Raw genomic sequence first — 16,260 nt, forward strand, 5'->3', positions numbered from 1 at the left:
CAGCATCTTAGCTGTGGAGGGCAGTGTCACTGGCCCTCATATGTGGGATCCGAACCGGGGCCCTCTGGCATCCCAAGCCAGCTCTTAACCATCGCACTACTCGGCCGGCCCAAGGTGCTAGTATTTTAATAGAACTTCACTATACAGTTGAGCTCTTCCCTTTCAAAGTTCCATTTTTGTGTCTGTTTTATAATGTACATAATCTGTGACTATAGTAGTAGATGATCATAATTTATAAGCATGTATATATGTTTATACATATGTATATGTGTGTATGTGTATATGTATATGTGTATATTTATTGGGGTTGAATTCAAATAGTTTGGACATCCCTGAGCTATACAGACACAGTTGCAGGACCCTGGTGGGTAGGAGACCTGGAAGACCCAGGCTTCACCTCTCGGGTCAGGCACAGTTTGCTCCCCCAGGTGGTCTTAGAAATCAGCCTTCTTCCCCTAGATTCCGGATCATTACCAGGTCCACTTTGAAGGCACTGACCCTCTCCATTTCACAGATGGGCAAGTTTAGGCTCAGAGAGGAGCCGTAGCTCACCCAAGACACAGAGCCAGTGAGTGGCAGGGTGAAGACCACGACCTGGGTCTTTGGATTCCCGGGGAAGGGGAGCGATCATTCCCTTGCACCAGCACTGTGCGACATCCCCTAGAAGCACTGGCTCAAGAGCTAGGCAGTGGAAATGCAAGACGATGGAGACCTGGCCTGAGATTTTTCTTCTGGTCCCTCGCCTGCCCGAGAGGCCACTTAAACAGCACATAACTGCCCTGTGATGTATCGAACCCTCTCTCTGCACATAAATGCAGCAGGTCAACCGCCAGACAGAAATGCCACATCTATTTCCTCCCATTAGATGAAATATGCCCCTAATTTGGCTGGGGTTTTGTTTTATTAGACCTATGGCAGCGAGGGGGCCCTGCTACGGAATAACCTTCTCTCGATTGCCTAGTTCTCTCTCGAGAATGCTGAGGGCCCCATCAAGCAGAGAAGAGGAATGCCCTGGCCTATTATTTCTCAGCACTCATTCCCAGAACAAAGATCGTCCCCAGCCAAGGAGATGACGCGTGCGGCCATTCAACGAGGCCCCTCCTGGAAGAGAAGAATGTTTCTCAGGGCTGGATGCTGAGAGACCCCTGCATTCCAGCACCACTCTTCTCAGGTACAGATGGGAGGCTCAGGCATGTTGCCTCACTCTCTGGGCCTCAGTTTATCCATCCATAAAACACAACTTTAATAACAGAACCTCTTTCTTAGAGTTGTTTCGAGGATTTAAAAAAGAATGCACAGTGTGCAGCCAGTCACCGGCCCAGAGAGGGTATTCAGTATACCTTCACAATTAGCATCATTGTTTGCAAAGAGAAGTGACTTTCTCGATACTCATATGAGACCACATTGGTGAACTCTACTGGGCTGTAAGAGTGATCCCCCACACACACACACACACACTGTTGCGTAGAGGTATCCTTATACTAACTAATTAATGCCACAGAAAGGCCTATGTGTGTGCCTAAGGGGCACTTGTTTGTAAGGGGAGAGAATTTGAACAGACATGGGGGTGGTCGGATTCAGCATTGGTGATCTGAGTGCTAAGGGGTAAAGGGATAGTGCTCAATGATGCCAACGTTGAAGGTTACCAGGCTTGGGGGGCCTCTTGGTCATTCTGGGGCTTGGGGGACACTGGCCACCTTTCTTTTCTTTAGCTCTGTGGACCTCACCCTTTGCTACACTTTACAATGACCTGGGGAACTATAAAAATATATATCCACCTCCATCCCAGACCAATTAAAATTAAGTCAGACTCTGGCTGTGGGAAAAGAAGGGTTCTCATTTTTAAAGCTCCCCGGGTGATTCTAACAAGCAGCAGGGTTGAGAATCACAGCTTGGCCCTTTTCATGTGATCGAGGAGTCTGAGTCCTAGATCTGTGTTTTTTTTCCCTCCTGCTGCAGAGGGTTAGGTGGGGGACTTTGGAGTCAATTTAGACCTGGGTTCAAATCTTACCCTTGTGTGGTACCCCCTCTTCCCAGCCTGTTCACTGCCCAAACCTCGGCTTCCACAGCTCAGCTGGGAACATTGAACCTGGCAGTGCATCTACAGGACTGTGCACAGTGTCTGGCACCCAGGAAGCTCCATTGTAGTGGGGGCGTTACTATTATTGCTCTAGCTCAGGAGTTGGTCACACTTACTGCCAGGTAGTAAACATTTTCAGCTTTTTGGGCTAGGACTTCTTGGTCACAGCTACTCAACTCTGTCATTGCAATCCCAATGCCACAGACAATGTGCAAATGAATGGTCATGGCTCTGTTCCAATAAAAACTTATTGACAAAAACAGGCAGCAGGACGGACATGACCCTTGGTTTGCAGACACCTACCTGGTCCAGGAGATATTCTGACTTTGGATACCAGAGCACAGGCTGGTTTTATCTGTTCTGTTTCAGGTTTATGATCTATACCGGTGGTTTTGAGGGGATCTTAGAGTCTTTATCTGTAGTGCACACACTCATCTCAAAGGATATTTACATAAAAACCTTCTGAAATAATTTTTTTTGAAAAATCTAGCACATAATAGGCTCTCTGTACATGTCATTTTTTTCTGAATCTTTCCACTTTTTTTCCCCCCAACAATGAAACCTTAGAAAAAAGGATGATTCAAGCAGTTGTTTATTGGGCAGCCACCATGTGTCGCCATACACACGTCATCTTAGTTGATTTGCACAGCAAGCTTATAAGTGCGGACCATTATTATCCCCATTGTCCAGATGAGCAAAGTGATGCTGAGAGGCGCAGAGACTTTGCCAACATCACATATGAGGGGGATTCCAACCCAGTCTGTGTAAGCCTATTTCTCCACGCCTCCTTTCTGCCGGGTACGGACGGGCAGGGAAGGCCAGGATTCCATGTCCAACCTGACAGCCTTTTCATTCCTGGGACTGGAGGAAGTAGTAAATGAGTTGGCAACGAAGGAACAAAGCCGTCCATTTCATTTTGAGTGTGTATAAGGCATGCTCTATACCCTCGAAGTCCTCTCTGCAGGAATCTGGGGCTCCCATGTGGTTATCCAGCGAGCATGTCTTCTGGGGGCTGGGGAGGAGGAAACGGTGCTTGAGAGTTCCCACTTCAGCAGCCCAAATCCCCTCTCTATTGTCAAGAGCCTCGTGATATCTGCACAGGAGGGAAGGCACGAGTCATAAGACAGGGCTCACGGGCACGGCCAGCTATTCTCGTTGGGAGCAGTTAGGGGGGTGGAAAAATCCAGATAGATATTTCTACTTTATGCAATTCCATTTTTGTCTCGACTTATCTGATCCTCTAATTCTGTGAGGGACTTTGTTTCCTTGTGATGTTAAAGCCCCAGGGCTCAAAATCCTTTTTCTTTTAAGCTTCCAGAAACTGAAGACCTTGTTCAGGGCTGAGCCAGATACCCATCGGCCCTGGTGGAGGCGAATTATCACTCAAGTCATCGCACTTGCTTATAAATCCACTGAGGAGGTTTTTTGCTTTCTTTTTCTTTTAAGGAGTTGGGTGACAGATAGTAGCTGAGGGGGGATGATGTGTTCTATGGGGATGAACTTTAGAGACTGGGTCCCAGCTCAGGGGTTCACTGCCCATGGCTGCCAGTTACTGTCTGACCTCAGAGATGTCTTCTGGCCACCCCGGGCCTCAGTTTCCCCCGCTGTGAATCTTTGTGACATGTGAATCTCTGACAGAAAGAAGACTTCCTAGTCCCATCGTAGCACATGAACTTTTTGAAGGCAGAGACTCTGTTTCTGATTTCAGCTTCTCTGGTCCCCCACCCATGCCCATATCTGCAAATGACATTGCCCTGTACCCAGGACCTCGTAGCACCTCTTTGCCACTGTGCCTCGATGTCCACATTCAGCCTTTCCTCCTGCAATGTTGGTGGATTCCACCTCTACAGTGATTTCAATGCATGTAATTTCCCTCCACTCCTGCTGCCACCATCAGGCCCCAAGGCCACTGTCATCTCTCCCCTGGACACTCCAGTAGCCTCCTGAGGGGTCTCCAGGCATCTACCACTGTTCCCTGAATCCCAATCCATTCTCCAACCTGAAGGAATTTTCAAAGTTTCTCTCAGCACTCCCCTGCCGAAAACCTTGTAATAGCTTCGCAATGCACTTAGAACAGTGGTCAGCAAACTACAGCCCACGGATCAAATCCAGCCAGCCGCCTGGTTTTGTAAATAAACTTTTACTGGAACACAGCCATCCTCATTTGTTTACAGTTTTTAAATGGCTGCGTTCATGCTACAACGGCAGGGTTGAGTAGTTTCAACAGAGACCATATGACCTGTAAAAGCTTAAATATTTATTGTCTGTCCCTTTACGAAAAAAGTTGCAGAGCCTGATTTAGAATAATATCCAGATTCCTAGGAAGGTAATCATATGTGCCAAGTTGCTTTTGTTAAAGGCACTGCTTTTCCAAACGTCCCCATTATCCATCACACCCTTGGCAATGGCAATGTGACTTTGCGGGGTCCTCCTCTCAAGAGGTGAGTCTGTTTCCCCTCCCTTGAATCTCAACTGGCCAGTTGACTTACTTTGATCAATGGAATGTGGCAGCAATGATGCTATGTCAATCCCAAGCCTAGGACTCAAGAGACCTTGCACACGTCCCCTGTGTCTGGTAGAACCCTGCTGCTGTCATGACAACAAGCCTGGGCGAACCTGCTGGAGGATGGGGAACATGTGGCCCTGTCTCCCCCATCATCCCCAGCCAACCTCTAAAAGTAGAGCAGGCCTTTCGGAGCCCAGCCCAGATTCACAGAAACCCCACTGAGCCACACACTCATGAACTAAATAGAAGCTTGTCATTTAAAGCCACTAAATTTAAGGGTGGTTTGTTACACAGCAGTAGCTTACTGATACATCATATATCACACATGCATCAATCTTTTTTGTTTGTTTGTTTATTTTTTTCAGTCACAGTAGACATTCAATATTATTTTATATTAGTTTCAGGTGTCTAGCCTAGTGGTTAGACATTTATATAATTTATGCAGTGATCTCCCCAATTAGTCTAGTACCCACCTGGCACCCTTCAGTCCCACTTTTTGGAATTGACCCTGAATATACAACTCCACAGACCTAGAATAGTAAATGCACACAGTTACTCATTATGACTTTCTTTGTAATAGCAAAATATTAGGAGCACCCTACAGGCCCAAGCATTCTCAACCATGGGAGAATGGTTAAGTAAACTATAGCAATTCCACATAATGGAGTACTACGCAGCTATAAAAATGAAAGTAATTCCTTTGAAGATAAGCAAAGCAATTTCTAGGTATATTGGTAAATAAAGAAACAAAGTACAATAGTATCTATAGTATGCTCTCTTTTTTATCAAAGAAAAATGGAGAGGTAAGAAAATGGTGTGAATATACAGTTATAAAAAGAAAACTGGTATAATTAATTTCTGGTTAGAAGTGAATGGACATGGTTATGGAGGAGGTAGACAGGGCTGGGTGATGCAATGGGGAGTGAGGCTTCTCTTGGGACTTCTTTTTACATAATTTATACTCTTGAACCCTGTACATATTTTATAGATTCAAAAATAAAATTTAATCCCAAATATTGAACAAGACGACAAACCCTAAAATTGAATCTGTGTATCAGATTGATAACTCTGGTAGGCAGACTTCCAAACTAGCTCCCAAGGAGCCTCACCTTCTGGTACTCACACTTTTTTATAGTCATCTCGTTGAAGGTGGCCAGATCTAGCGACTCACCTTCAACAAATGGAATATGACAAGATGATGGGATGTCACTTCTGAGATTAATTTATAAAATGCTGTGACTCCTTTTTTGCTAGAACTCTCTATTTCTGGCTCTCCTCTTGTGTTTACCTTGATGGAGAAGGCCACCTGGCAAGTAACTGAGTGGCACGTGGTGAATATCCAGAGAGGAACTGGGAACTTTAGCCCAATGCCTGCCAACAACCTCATGAGTGATCATGGAAGTGGATACCACCTCCACCGCACCCCCACCACCCAACCCCCACACAGTCAAACCTCCAGAGGGGCCCAGCTCCCGCTGACAACTTGACTATAGCCTAGGAGAGACCCTGAAGCAGAAAGCCCAGGTAAGTCACACCTGCACCCACAGAAACTGTGAGAAATTAATATTGTTGTTTCAAGCCACTGAGATTTGAGTAGTTTGTTAAGCAGCAACAGGTAATGCTAAAAACATAACCACAAAGGGACTTAGTTCAAGTAACCTTTGAACACAGATCATTAATGGAACCCTCTTAATTGAATGTACTCTAGAAGAACTTCAAAGAACTTCAAAGGAGAACTTTGAAGAAGTTCAAGAAAATCTTAAACTTCAGTAGATAGGTTGTCTTTGATTGTTGCATTGGTGTAATTCTGAAGTGATTTCATGTGGCTTACAGGAGAGAACAAATGAGAAAATGTTTTGATATTTGAGAAATTGGGGTTCTCACAATGGAATCAGAGAAACAGGAATGAGGAATGGGGGGTGGTATGAGGAAGAAGTTCATGATGTTGGATTTGAATTGGAGGCATTGGAATGAACTCTTGCGTACCTTCTTCTCTTCTCTGTAACAGCGATACTTTGGCAAAAATAAGCACACCCCAGACTCAGAACTTGGTTTCTAAATATCATTCTCCACTGAAAGGAACTGGGATGTTTTGGAGGAACAGCCAGTTCCAGGGTTGGAGCAAGGAAAATACAAGATGAGCCTCAAACATTCTATTGTATCAAAAAGCAAGGCAGTTCTCAAACAATGTGCAAAAGGATGAGAAGACCAGTTTGAAGGAGCTCCCACTGGCCAAATCTGGGACAATTCGAGCGTTGAAAAAACTCTAATGGATAACATATGTCATAAAAAGAAGAAGCGGTGGGAAACGCTTCTCTAGCAAAGAATGTTAACCAATTAGTATTAAAAATAATAAATTTTCAAAAAATCTCTATGTTGCAACCACCACTGCATGCTTCACTCTGGCGAGGCTCATTCATGGATACCAAAACTCCTGGGCGAAAGTTTCCTGGAGAACAGACTATTTACACATCCCCAGGTGTTACCCCACAGCTTATATATTATTTACACAAGGAAATGGTAGCCCAGGTGGACCCCACCTTAACCAACTGACCAACTTAACACTCCCAATAATGGGGCCAAGTGGCGTTATGTGTCCCCAGAGGTGATGAAATGGGATGCATGTACCTCTGTAACATGACTGCCTGAAAGATTTAACTCTGAATCTGGTGGTGAGGACACAACTGGGAACGTCCAGATTGTGGGACAATTTACAACGCCATTGGTCTGGACTCTTTAAAAAATGTGGATGTTATCAGAAAGGAAGAAAAAAGGTGAAGAACTGTTCTACATACAGGAGACACTTCATGGACGGTGTAGATGCCTGACCCCTGCACTGTACACCTGAAGCTGAAGCGGAATAATATTGAGTGTCAACTATAATTTTATATATATATATATATATACACATATATGTATGTATGTATATGTGGTCACAGGATGTGGAGTACAGCATAGGGAATAGAGTCAATGGAATTGTAACAGTTTTATATACAATGTCAGAAGTGTAGTAGATTGAGGGAGGGGTGTTATCCCTTTGTGAGGGGTGTAAATGTCTAACTATTACATTGTTTTGTATACCTGAAACTAATGAAAAAAAATGGAGACAAAAGAGGCATGAAAACCAAATGCAATGCATTATCCTGGATTTTTTTTTTTAATAATAGCTTAAAAAACATGTTTGGGACAATTGGGTGCACTTGAAAATGGACTATACATTAGATAATGTTATTACTGTATCAATGTTAAATTTATTGGGTGTGATAATGGTGTGATTATAGGAGAATGTCCTTATTCTTAGGCAATACTTACTGAAGTGTTTAGTAGAGTATCCTGATGTGTACAATTTACTTTTAAATGTGGCGGGGGAGGGAGGGAGAGGAAGAAGAAAGACAAAGCAAACATGGCAAAAGGAAGTGAAGGGTAAACAAGTACTGTTCTTACAAGTTTTCTGTAAGTTTGATATTTATAGAACTTAAAAGTTGAGAGAGGATGGTGTTTCCGTTTCCAACGTTGGGATTTAAGGGGCTCAATTAAGACAGCGGGGGTAGCATTGTTTGATGTTTTAAAGCTGTTTGGACACTCATTGCCGCTTTCCAGCTGGGCGACAGCAGGCTAGCAACTGGCCCCCCCCCCGCCCCCTCTGGACTCCACTGTCTTCCCTGCAAATGAGGCCCTTGCTGAGTACCTAATATTGTGGGGCTTGAGGGTGAGAGTGTATGTGACTCAGGCAAGGTGCCATATAGTGTGTGAAGCCCAGGGCAGGCACTTTTTTAGCCAAAAGGAAATGGACCCATCATGCACACTGTAGGTGCCTGGGGAAGGTCATATCCTTCCCTTTCTCCTGCAATACCCCATTATCATGTGTGCAGGATGAGCTACTGTGTTTGAACCCACATTCTGTCGCCCTGTGGGTTAGCAAGGGTCCTGCTCCTGGGAGCCACCCGTTTTGCACAGGCTGGTGGAGACCAATGTCCTTCCTCTCAGTGGGCACTGCCCCCCTCCCAGATGTCCCTACTCCAGCCCCAAGCTCAGGACCGCTATCCCTACCCCCTGAATCTAGTGTAGCTGGGGGCAATGGAGGAGGGAATTGTAAAGCTATTTGTTAAACTTTCTTTGGACATTCCCTCCCTCTCCCTGGCCACCCCACCCTGACTTCCTGGCAAGGGTTCTGGCTGTTATTTCATCTGGAATTACTGGAATCGAACTGTCTCCTGTCAGCTTCCTCTCCCTCCCCCAGCTCTCCTGGGAGACAGGAACGATGGATGGTCTGAGTTGCCAGGATCATGGCACCACACAGTGCGCGCACACTGCACACATGCACACACACACACACATGCACTGCACACATGGACACCACGCGCATGTCGGCTCCCCCCTCTGTTCTTCTGCCTCCCTCGGCCTCCATGTTTCTGTCTCTTGCTTTATTTTTCTCTCTTCCTTGTGCCTGTCTGTGCAAATAGTTTCCATTCTTAATCCTCCTCTATCTATCTCCCTTGTTGTCTTTCTTCATTGTATCTCTGGGTATCTCAGGCTCTCATCCTCTGGTTTCTCTCTTGTGTTTTCTCTCTATATTTATATATTGGTCTCTCCCTTTCTCCACCTTTTTTTTCTTCAGGGGCATTTTCACCCCAATTTTTCTATCTGCTAAGAGCAACATTATATCCTTTCCAGGATATCAGGACAGTTGTCTTTGGGGCCGGCCTGCTTGGGTGCAAATTCTCGCTCTGGATTCACAAGCAGGTATGTGACCTTCCTTAATTTCTCTGTTCCTCAGCACCCTGGATTCTGCACTGGGAATAACAATAGGACCTCCAGCATAGGGTTCTTGAGTGATTAACAAAGGGACACAGACAACGCTCCATCAAATCTCCAGTGGGCTAGAATCCACACTGACTTGCTCTACAAAACCCACTTCTGCCTCTCTCCAACCTCCACCTGCTTTGATGCCTGCTTCCTTCACGTTCTCCAGCCTCATCACACCTTCCCCTGCCTAAACACCACAAGCTTGTCCCCCCTGCATGTCCCCTCCCCCCCCAGGCCTTTGTCTTTGATGATCCTCTTTTGAAAACTCTTCTTGCAGACTTTCACAGCATCTATTTGTCACGTCATTCAGGCCTCCCAGCCCTGGCAGTAATGATTTTTAAATACAATCCTCATGGGTGGCCAGTTGGCTCAGTTGGTTAGAGCATGGTGCTCGTAACACCAAGGTTGCCAGTTCGAGTCCCACATGGGCCAGTGAGCTGCGCCCTCCACAACTAGATTGAAAACAACTGACTTAACTTGGAGCTGATGGGCCCTGGAAAAAACACACTGTTCTCCAATAAAGTTCAAAACACAATACAGTCCTCATATTCTTTGATACCCCTCTGTTCCAAAGGCAAAGCCCCATTTCCCTCCCAGTTGAGGATGGGCTGGCCTTTGTGCCTTGCTCCTCACAAACACCATGTGGCAAAAAGGGACAGTGTGCAGCTCCTGAGACTAGGTCATAAGAGGCATGGGAGCCTCTCTCTGCTTTCTCTTGGGTCACTCACAAGAGTGGAGCCAGCGGCCATGTTGTCAGCATGCTCAAGCAGCCTTCTGGAGATGTGCACGTGGAGAGACCCTGAGGCCTCGCCCCGACAGCCAGCACTAATTAGCCACACCTGTTTGGGAGTCGCCTTGACGTGAACACTTCAGCCCCACTTGAGCTTTCAGAGGAAACTGCGGCCCTGGCTGATGTCTTGACAGCATTCCCACAGAAGACCCTGTGCCCAAAACTGCGCCACTAAGTTTTGGGTAATTCATTATGCAGCAATAAATAATGAATACACTCTCTATTCCTTTACTCTGAAGCTATGCTGTATTTTTGTTTACTGATTTTTGTCTCTCTCCCCCATGAGGTGGTAAGTTCCACAAGGGCAGTGGCTGTGTCTGTGCAAACCCTGCTGTGTCCCCAAGGCCTGGCACGTGGGGTTCACTCGGTAACTGTGGCATGAGTGAAGGGAGGTCAGGGATTTCAGGCTCAGCCCAAGAAACTTGTCTCCTTCGGCTCTGTCTCCCTAGAGAGGGCGGGACATCTTGCCCAACTCCCTTTTCTGTTTTTCTGCATTTGGTTTCTTGCGCTTTCTGTGGCTTTCTGCTTGGTTTTATTCCTGGATGTCTGACGGTGAGGGGGGAAGTGGTTGTTTTGCAAGTAAAGAGGCACCCGTGGGAGGAAGGGCTCTGTTCCTTTCTCCTCTAACAAGCCATGTCCAAAAAAAAAAAACAGCTCCCCTTTGCAGCGGGGACAAAAAGTAGGTGAGTGCAAGATTCTGATGGAGGTGGGAGGTGGGTGCTGCATGGCCCAGGACTAGGGCAGCTCTGCGCTCTCTGGGCAGCTGAAAAAGGGCAACCAGATCACCCACCCACACGTGAACTGTCACTTAGTCGTTTTTCTATCCTTCTACCCACTCCGCTATGAATCCATTCTCTATTGATTATTTACTTATTTATTTATATCTACATTCATTCATTCACCCCCTTACACCTTTATACTTATTCATCTGTTCATCCATCTATGCATCCATCATCCACCAATCCTGCATTCGTCCATTAGCCATCCATATATTTTTAATTTCATCCAAACATGCTAGGGCCCTTATGTTAATTATTGAACTTATTTACCGAACGGTATGTCTATGTATGACATATTTTAATGTATTAATTCATTCACGAATTCACTAAGCCTTCCATTCAGTTCAAATCCCCAAGAATTTATTGTTAGCCTGTGCCCCAGGTGCTATGCCAGACTCTGGGATTATGGGGTGAACGAGACAGACCTGGTCCCTCCCCAGGTGCGTTTCACCTGCATAATTTCCTCGGATTCAGGAGAATTGCTGCTCCCGGGGGATCCTGAGGTGAGGCCAGCATCCCAGCTCTCTGAAGGCTCATGATGTGATGGGGCCATTGCAGGATAAAAAGAGTGCGAGGCCGTGGGACCTGCTTGCTGGATCTGCCATCTGGATCCTTAACTTTGCTGAGCCTCAATTCCTCTTCTGAGAAATGGGGACCTGTAGGTACACCTATCATGTGCACATGAGAATGCAGTGATATAATGCCTTTATAAATTCTAACGTGTGCTGCAATTGTGAGCATATGTATGTGAGAGAGAGAGAAAGAGACAGAGAGAGAGAGAGAGAGCACAGAGTATATTTGGGGTTTCCTGTCACCCACACATCACCGCCAGGGGCCCGGTTTCCCCTGTAGGGACCCAGACAGTAGCTCCGGCTTCCTGCCTCTGGAGTGCTGACTATTATTTTGACTCCGAGGAGCCCACAGGGAGCTGGGAGTCCTTCATCCTTGGGAAAGAGATGGCTCCTGTTTCAATTTCACCCAGGGAATTATTTAAATGCCTTTAACTGCCTCCCCCAACTTCAGATTCCCAGGGTTTAGTGCATCTTCCAAGTTCATTATCCAAAAACCACTGAGGCTGGAGAAAGTTGGCTCTAGAATAAGATAGTCCTGGCTGCTAATCCCTGCTGAACACAGTGTGACCCCCAGGCAGGTCACTTCACGTCTCTGAGCATCCATTTCCCCCCCATGTAAGGTGGAACTTAGCGACACATGCACGGCCATCGCTGGGAACATCCCCGGGCAGCATGGGTGCCTGGTCCCAGGTGGCTGTTATCATTCTAGATGATGGTGTGAGCCTGCGCGTGAGTCCCCTGGACTCTGCCTGGAACCAGTGGAGAGAAATCAGATGTGGTTTTTTCTTTTCAACCTATTGAGTCCTCGGGCCGCAGTCAGTGGCTTTGAAGGAGGTAGGGGGTCCTCCCTCACAAGCAACACCTATACAATGTCCTTTCCACTCAGCTTTGTGGTTTATACAGCAGGCCCTGGGTTTCATGCCATTTAACCTTCACTCTGTGTGTGGGATAGGGAGGGGGCCCCTGCTCCCCTTTCTCTACCAGAGCTTTAGCATTAGAGCACCCAGGCTCTTAGATGTGGTCTAGTCCAGGGTCTCAGGCTAGAACCCCATGGGCTGGTGTCTCTAATCTCATCCAAATCGAATTGGAAGAGCAGACACTCAGTGAAGCCACATGGAAACGTTAGTGAGAAAGCTGGGGCCTCAGTGCCCTCTAGATGGAGCCCACGAAGATAGGCAGACACTCCAAACCAGCCCTCAGGGTCAGCCCCTCTCTCCTTTTCCATCCTTTCCTCACCTCCTTCTTCATTTTCGAGCCCATGCTCCACTCTATGCATGTCCCAGAATAAGCCCTGTTGTGTTTTGCATAGGCTGTTCCTTAGTCCTAAAACTCCCTTCCCCCACTTTTTACCCAGATAACCCCTATTCGCCTTTCAGGTCTGGATCCCAGATTATACTCTGGAAAAGGCTTCCTTGACCAGTCATGGGCTGGGGGAAGAGAGGTATTCCTCCTCTCTCATCCCATAGCCTGCTGGATGTCCCACGAAGAGACCTCATGTGTCTGTCTTGAAGTTGTCTATGTCTGTTTGCTTGTCTGCCTCTGCCCCTGGACTGGGAGGTCCTTAGAGACATGGCATGGGCCCCATTCACTCCCTTTCCTTTGGCCCAAGGGTAACAATAGCAAAGAAACATGCCCAGAGGGCATTAACTGGATGAATGAGGAGAGAGATGGGAGGTGTGGAGAGAGAGCGAGAGAGAGAGCAAGAGAGAGAGAGAGAGAGAGAGAGAGAGAGAAAGGAAGAGAGAAAGAATGAATTTTGGCACAAGAACTTAGTCCTCGTTCCTTTTCTGCCACCGTGTTTTCACAGCCCCATCAGAATGCAGCACCCGAGGGACCCCAGCAGGTGAGAAGCAGGATACAGCGTCTGTGCTGTTATACTGTCAAATACACAACGTTTGGCAATGAAGAAGACCCTAGTCTGGGAGTCCAGAGACATGATTGCATATCCGTACAGGTCCCGGGGGAAAACCCCTTCTCCTCTCTGGACCTCAGTGTCCGTATCTGTAAAGTGGGAGCTGCATCCCGTTACCCTGATCTGAGTGTCTGAGCCTCTGTGGATGCTCGGGGACACCTTCAGAGGAGGGAAGCCTGCACAGCTGAGGGCACACGCATTCCAGGCAAAGGCAGTGGGCCCAGACGGGTAGGAGGACAGGAGGGAAATCAGGCTGGAACACAGCAGCAGGAAACTGAGGCTGGGGCTGGGGCTAGGGAGGGCAGCCCGCAGAGAGCCCTGCATCCCCAGGTGGGTCCAATTCCTCTCCCTGACCTTGGCTTTGACCTCAAGGTGTTTTCAGAAGAAGGACACCCAGTGCAACTCCCTGGATCTGAAGGTGCAATTTCATCAGTCCAGACGTGCGTAGAAAACGTCTCCTAGTGCCTGCTCCCTCATGCTTCCCAGCCAAGTCTCAGGGCTCAGTTCACACCAGGCGAAATATTTGGACACCAGGCAAGCATTAAGTAATTGGTGGATTTTTTCCCCGTTTCCACTTGCATTTGTTTGTTTCCTGCAGGGTTGCCTGACACCAGCAGCCAGCCTTGAATTGGGTCCTATTCCCTCCACAGCCGCAGCCGCAGCCAGGACCCGGGGAGCTCAGCCCAGGGTGTGCACAGAGCCGGTGGCCTGCCTGGCGGCCAATGTACACAGACAGCAGTGGATGCTAAAGAGTCCCCCGGGGTCTTCAGGGGAAGCGAGAAACTGGGAGCTGGTCCCTCAAAATACCAGCAGACGGTAACTCCTCTGCAGACTGTACCCCCATTGTGACATAACAAAGGGTAGTTCAGTTGATCAGAAGAGCAACTTACTTTCAAAGAACCCATCCCCCTGCTAGCAACACAGAGGGGAGCGAATGAACCCAGGGCCCTGGACCTAAGAGGCCTGGCTAAGGTCTGCTTCTCCCAGCCTTGGGCAAGTCATTTCGGCTCTTCCCACCTCTATTTCTCCTTCACCTGTTCAATGGGTGGTTATGAGTAGTTATGGTTGCTAGATGTAGCGAATGAAAACACAGGACACCCAGTTAGATGGGAATTTCAGAGAAACGATTTGGTTTTTTTTTAGCATAAGTATATCCCCTATTAGGAACATACCTATGTTTCCCTGAAATTCAAATGTAATGGGGCATTCTGTATTTTATCTGGCAACCCCGGCTGTCGTAACAATAAAGTGAAATGATGTGTACCCATACTTCATAGCGTGCCTAACTCCACAGAAAGTCGTCAGGACCCAGAAGCCATTTCTATGATAGCCAGGCCAGGAAATACTAAATATTAAATACTAATAGGAACTAATATTAATCAGCAATGTTAATTAGTGTGAACTAATATTAACTAACATTAAGATTCATCTTTTACTGAGTAGCTACTACATTTGAGGCATGTCCTCTGCATGATTACTTCATTTTCATCACAACACTCAATGTGGCAAGGGACATGGCTGTCCCCAGTTTACTGCTGTGAATTCCAGGACTCAGCAAGATTAAATACTATCAAAGCTGTGACCTAAATGGTTAATAGTTGAAGTGCTGTTTTGAGTCTTGCAAAGGTGACTTGCTTGAAGGTCCTTACCAACTCTGTGCGTAGATACTATTGTTCTACGATTACTATTGTCTCTATTTTGCAGACGGGGAGACCTAAGACTTGCCCAAGGTCACACAGTGACCTTCAAACCCAGGCAACCTGGTTCTAGCCTAACCCTCGGCTGCCTCTCAGCCTCGTATACAGGTATAATAAGGATCACTGTGAACTGTGTTACGAAAGGGTAGAACACAGGGCTACGAGGCTGGCGTACAAGTCGCACCAGGCACGCCACCATCTGCATCTCATTCAACACTCCCCTCAGCTCTCTGAGCAAAGAGATCATCGTTCCCATTTTAGATGGAGCCTGAGACTTCCCTCACTGTACACAGTGAGTCAGTGTCAGGACAAATGTTCACAAAATCCCAGAGGTGAGTGTCACAGGTACCTGGGGTAACTCAAAAGGCGGAGGTAGGGGTCAGCAGTTGGAGTCCAGACACCCACTCCCGCCTCCAATAGAGAAGCTCTGACATTTCCTGGCTATGTGACCTTGGGCAAGTTACTTGGCCTCTCTGGGCCAGTGTCTCCCTGTCTGCAAAATGGGAGTGACCACAGTACCTTCCCCTAGGACTGTAGTGATCTTCATGTGGCTCAGTCCGTGAAAAGCACTTAGCACCACGCCTCCTGGCACATACTGCCTTAGTCTGGGCTCCTTCAGAACAGAGTCTGAGATAAGGACTCCAGTGCGGTGGCTCCTTTGGAAGGTGAAGTCAGGAAGCCCCCACAGGGGAGTGAGCAGGGAGACGGGGAAGAGAAGAAACCAATACAGAGTGTGCTGAAGAGCGGGTGGCTATTGTGGAGGAACGCTGGTACTCAGCCCCACGGGCACCCTGCTGGAGACTGTATAGGACACACCTCAAAGTTGTCCCACCCCAGGGAAGATTGCTGGGGTATTTACCCTCCAGCTCCCATCAGGCATTGGTTGAGGGCTGCTCCCAGAGAATTGAGCTCTCCCACAGCTCTGGCCTGACCCACTGCACAGGCCCAGGGCACCCTGTGGGCCAGAGAGAGCCCACAGTGGCCAAAGGCACTAGCCAGCTATAGGACCAGTGGGCGTGGAAATAGTGAGTGACAGGCAGGCATGGGCAGGGCACCTACCACATCTATATAGCACCTCCCTGCCCGGCCCCCGGAAGATTTACGTTAATTTAAATTCA

The 16,260-nt window shown here is 47.4% G+C and overlaps 1 non-coding gene across 1 annotated transcript; it reads left to right on the top strand.

The window, feature by feature from the left end:
- The first annotated feature begins 9,750 nt into the window (after positions 1-9,750).
- Positions 9,751-9,824, top strand: TRNAT-CGU (transfer RNA threonine (anticodon CGU)). Its single transcript has one exon. It is a non-coding gene; the product is annotated as a tRNA-Thr (tRNA).
- Positions 9,825-16,260: the final 6,436 nt, after the last annotated feature.

This window comes from Hipposideros armiger, unplaced genomic scaffold (genome assembly GCF_001890085.2).
Source record: "Hipposideros armiger isolate ML-2016 unplaced genomic scaffold, ASM189008v1 scaffold_75, whole genome shotgun sequence".
Lineage (NCBI taxonomy): Eukaryota > Metazoa > Chordata > Mammalia > Chiroptera > Hipposideridae > Hipposideros > Hipposideros armiger.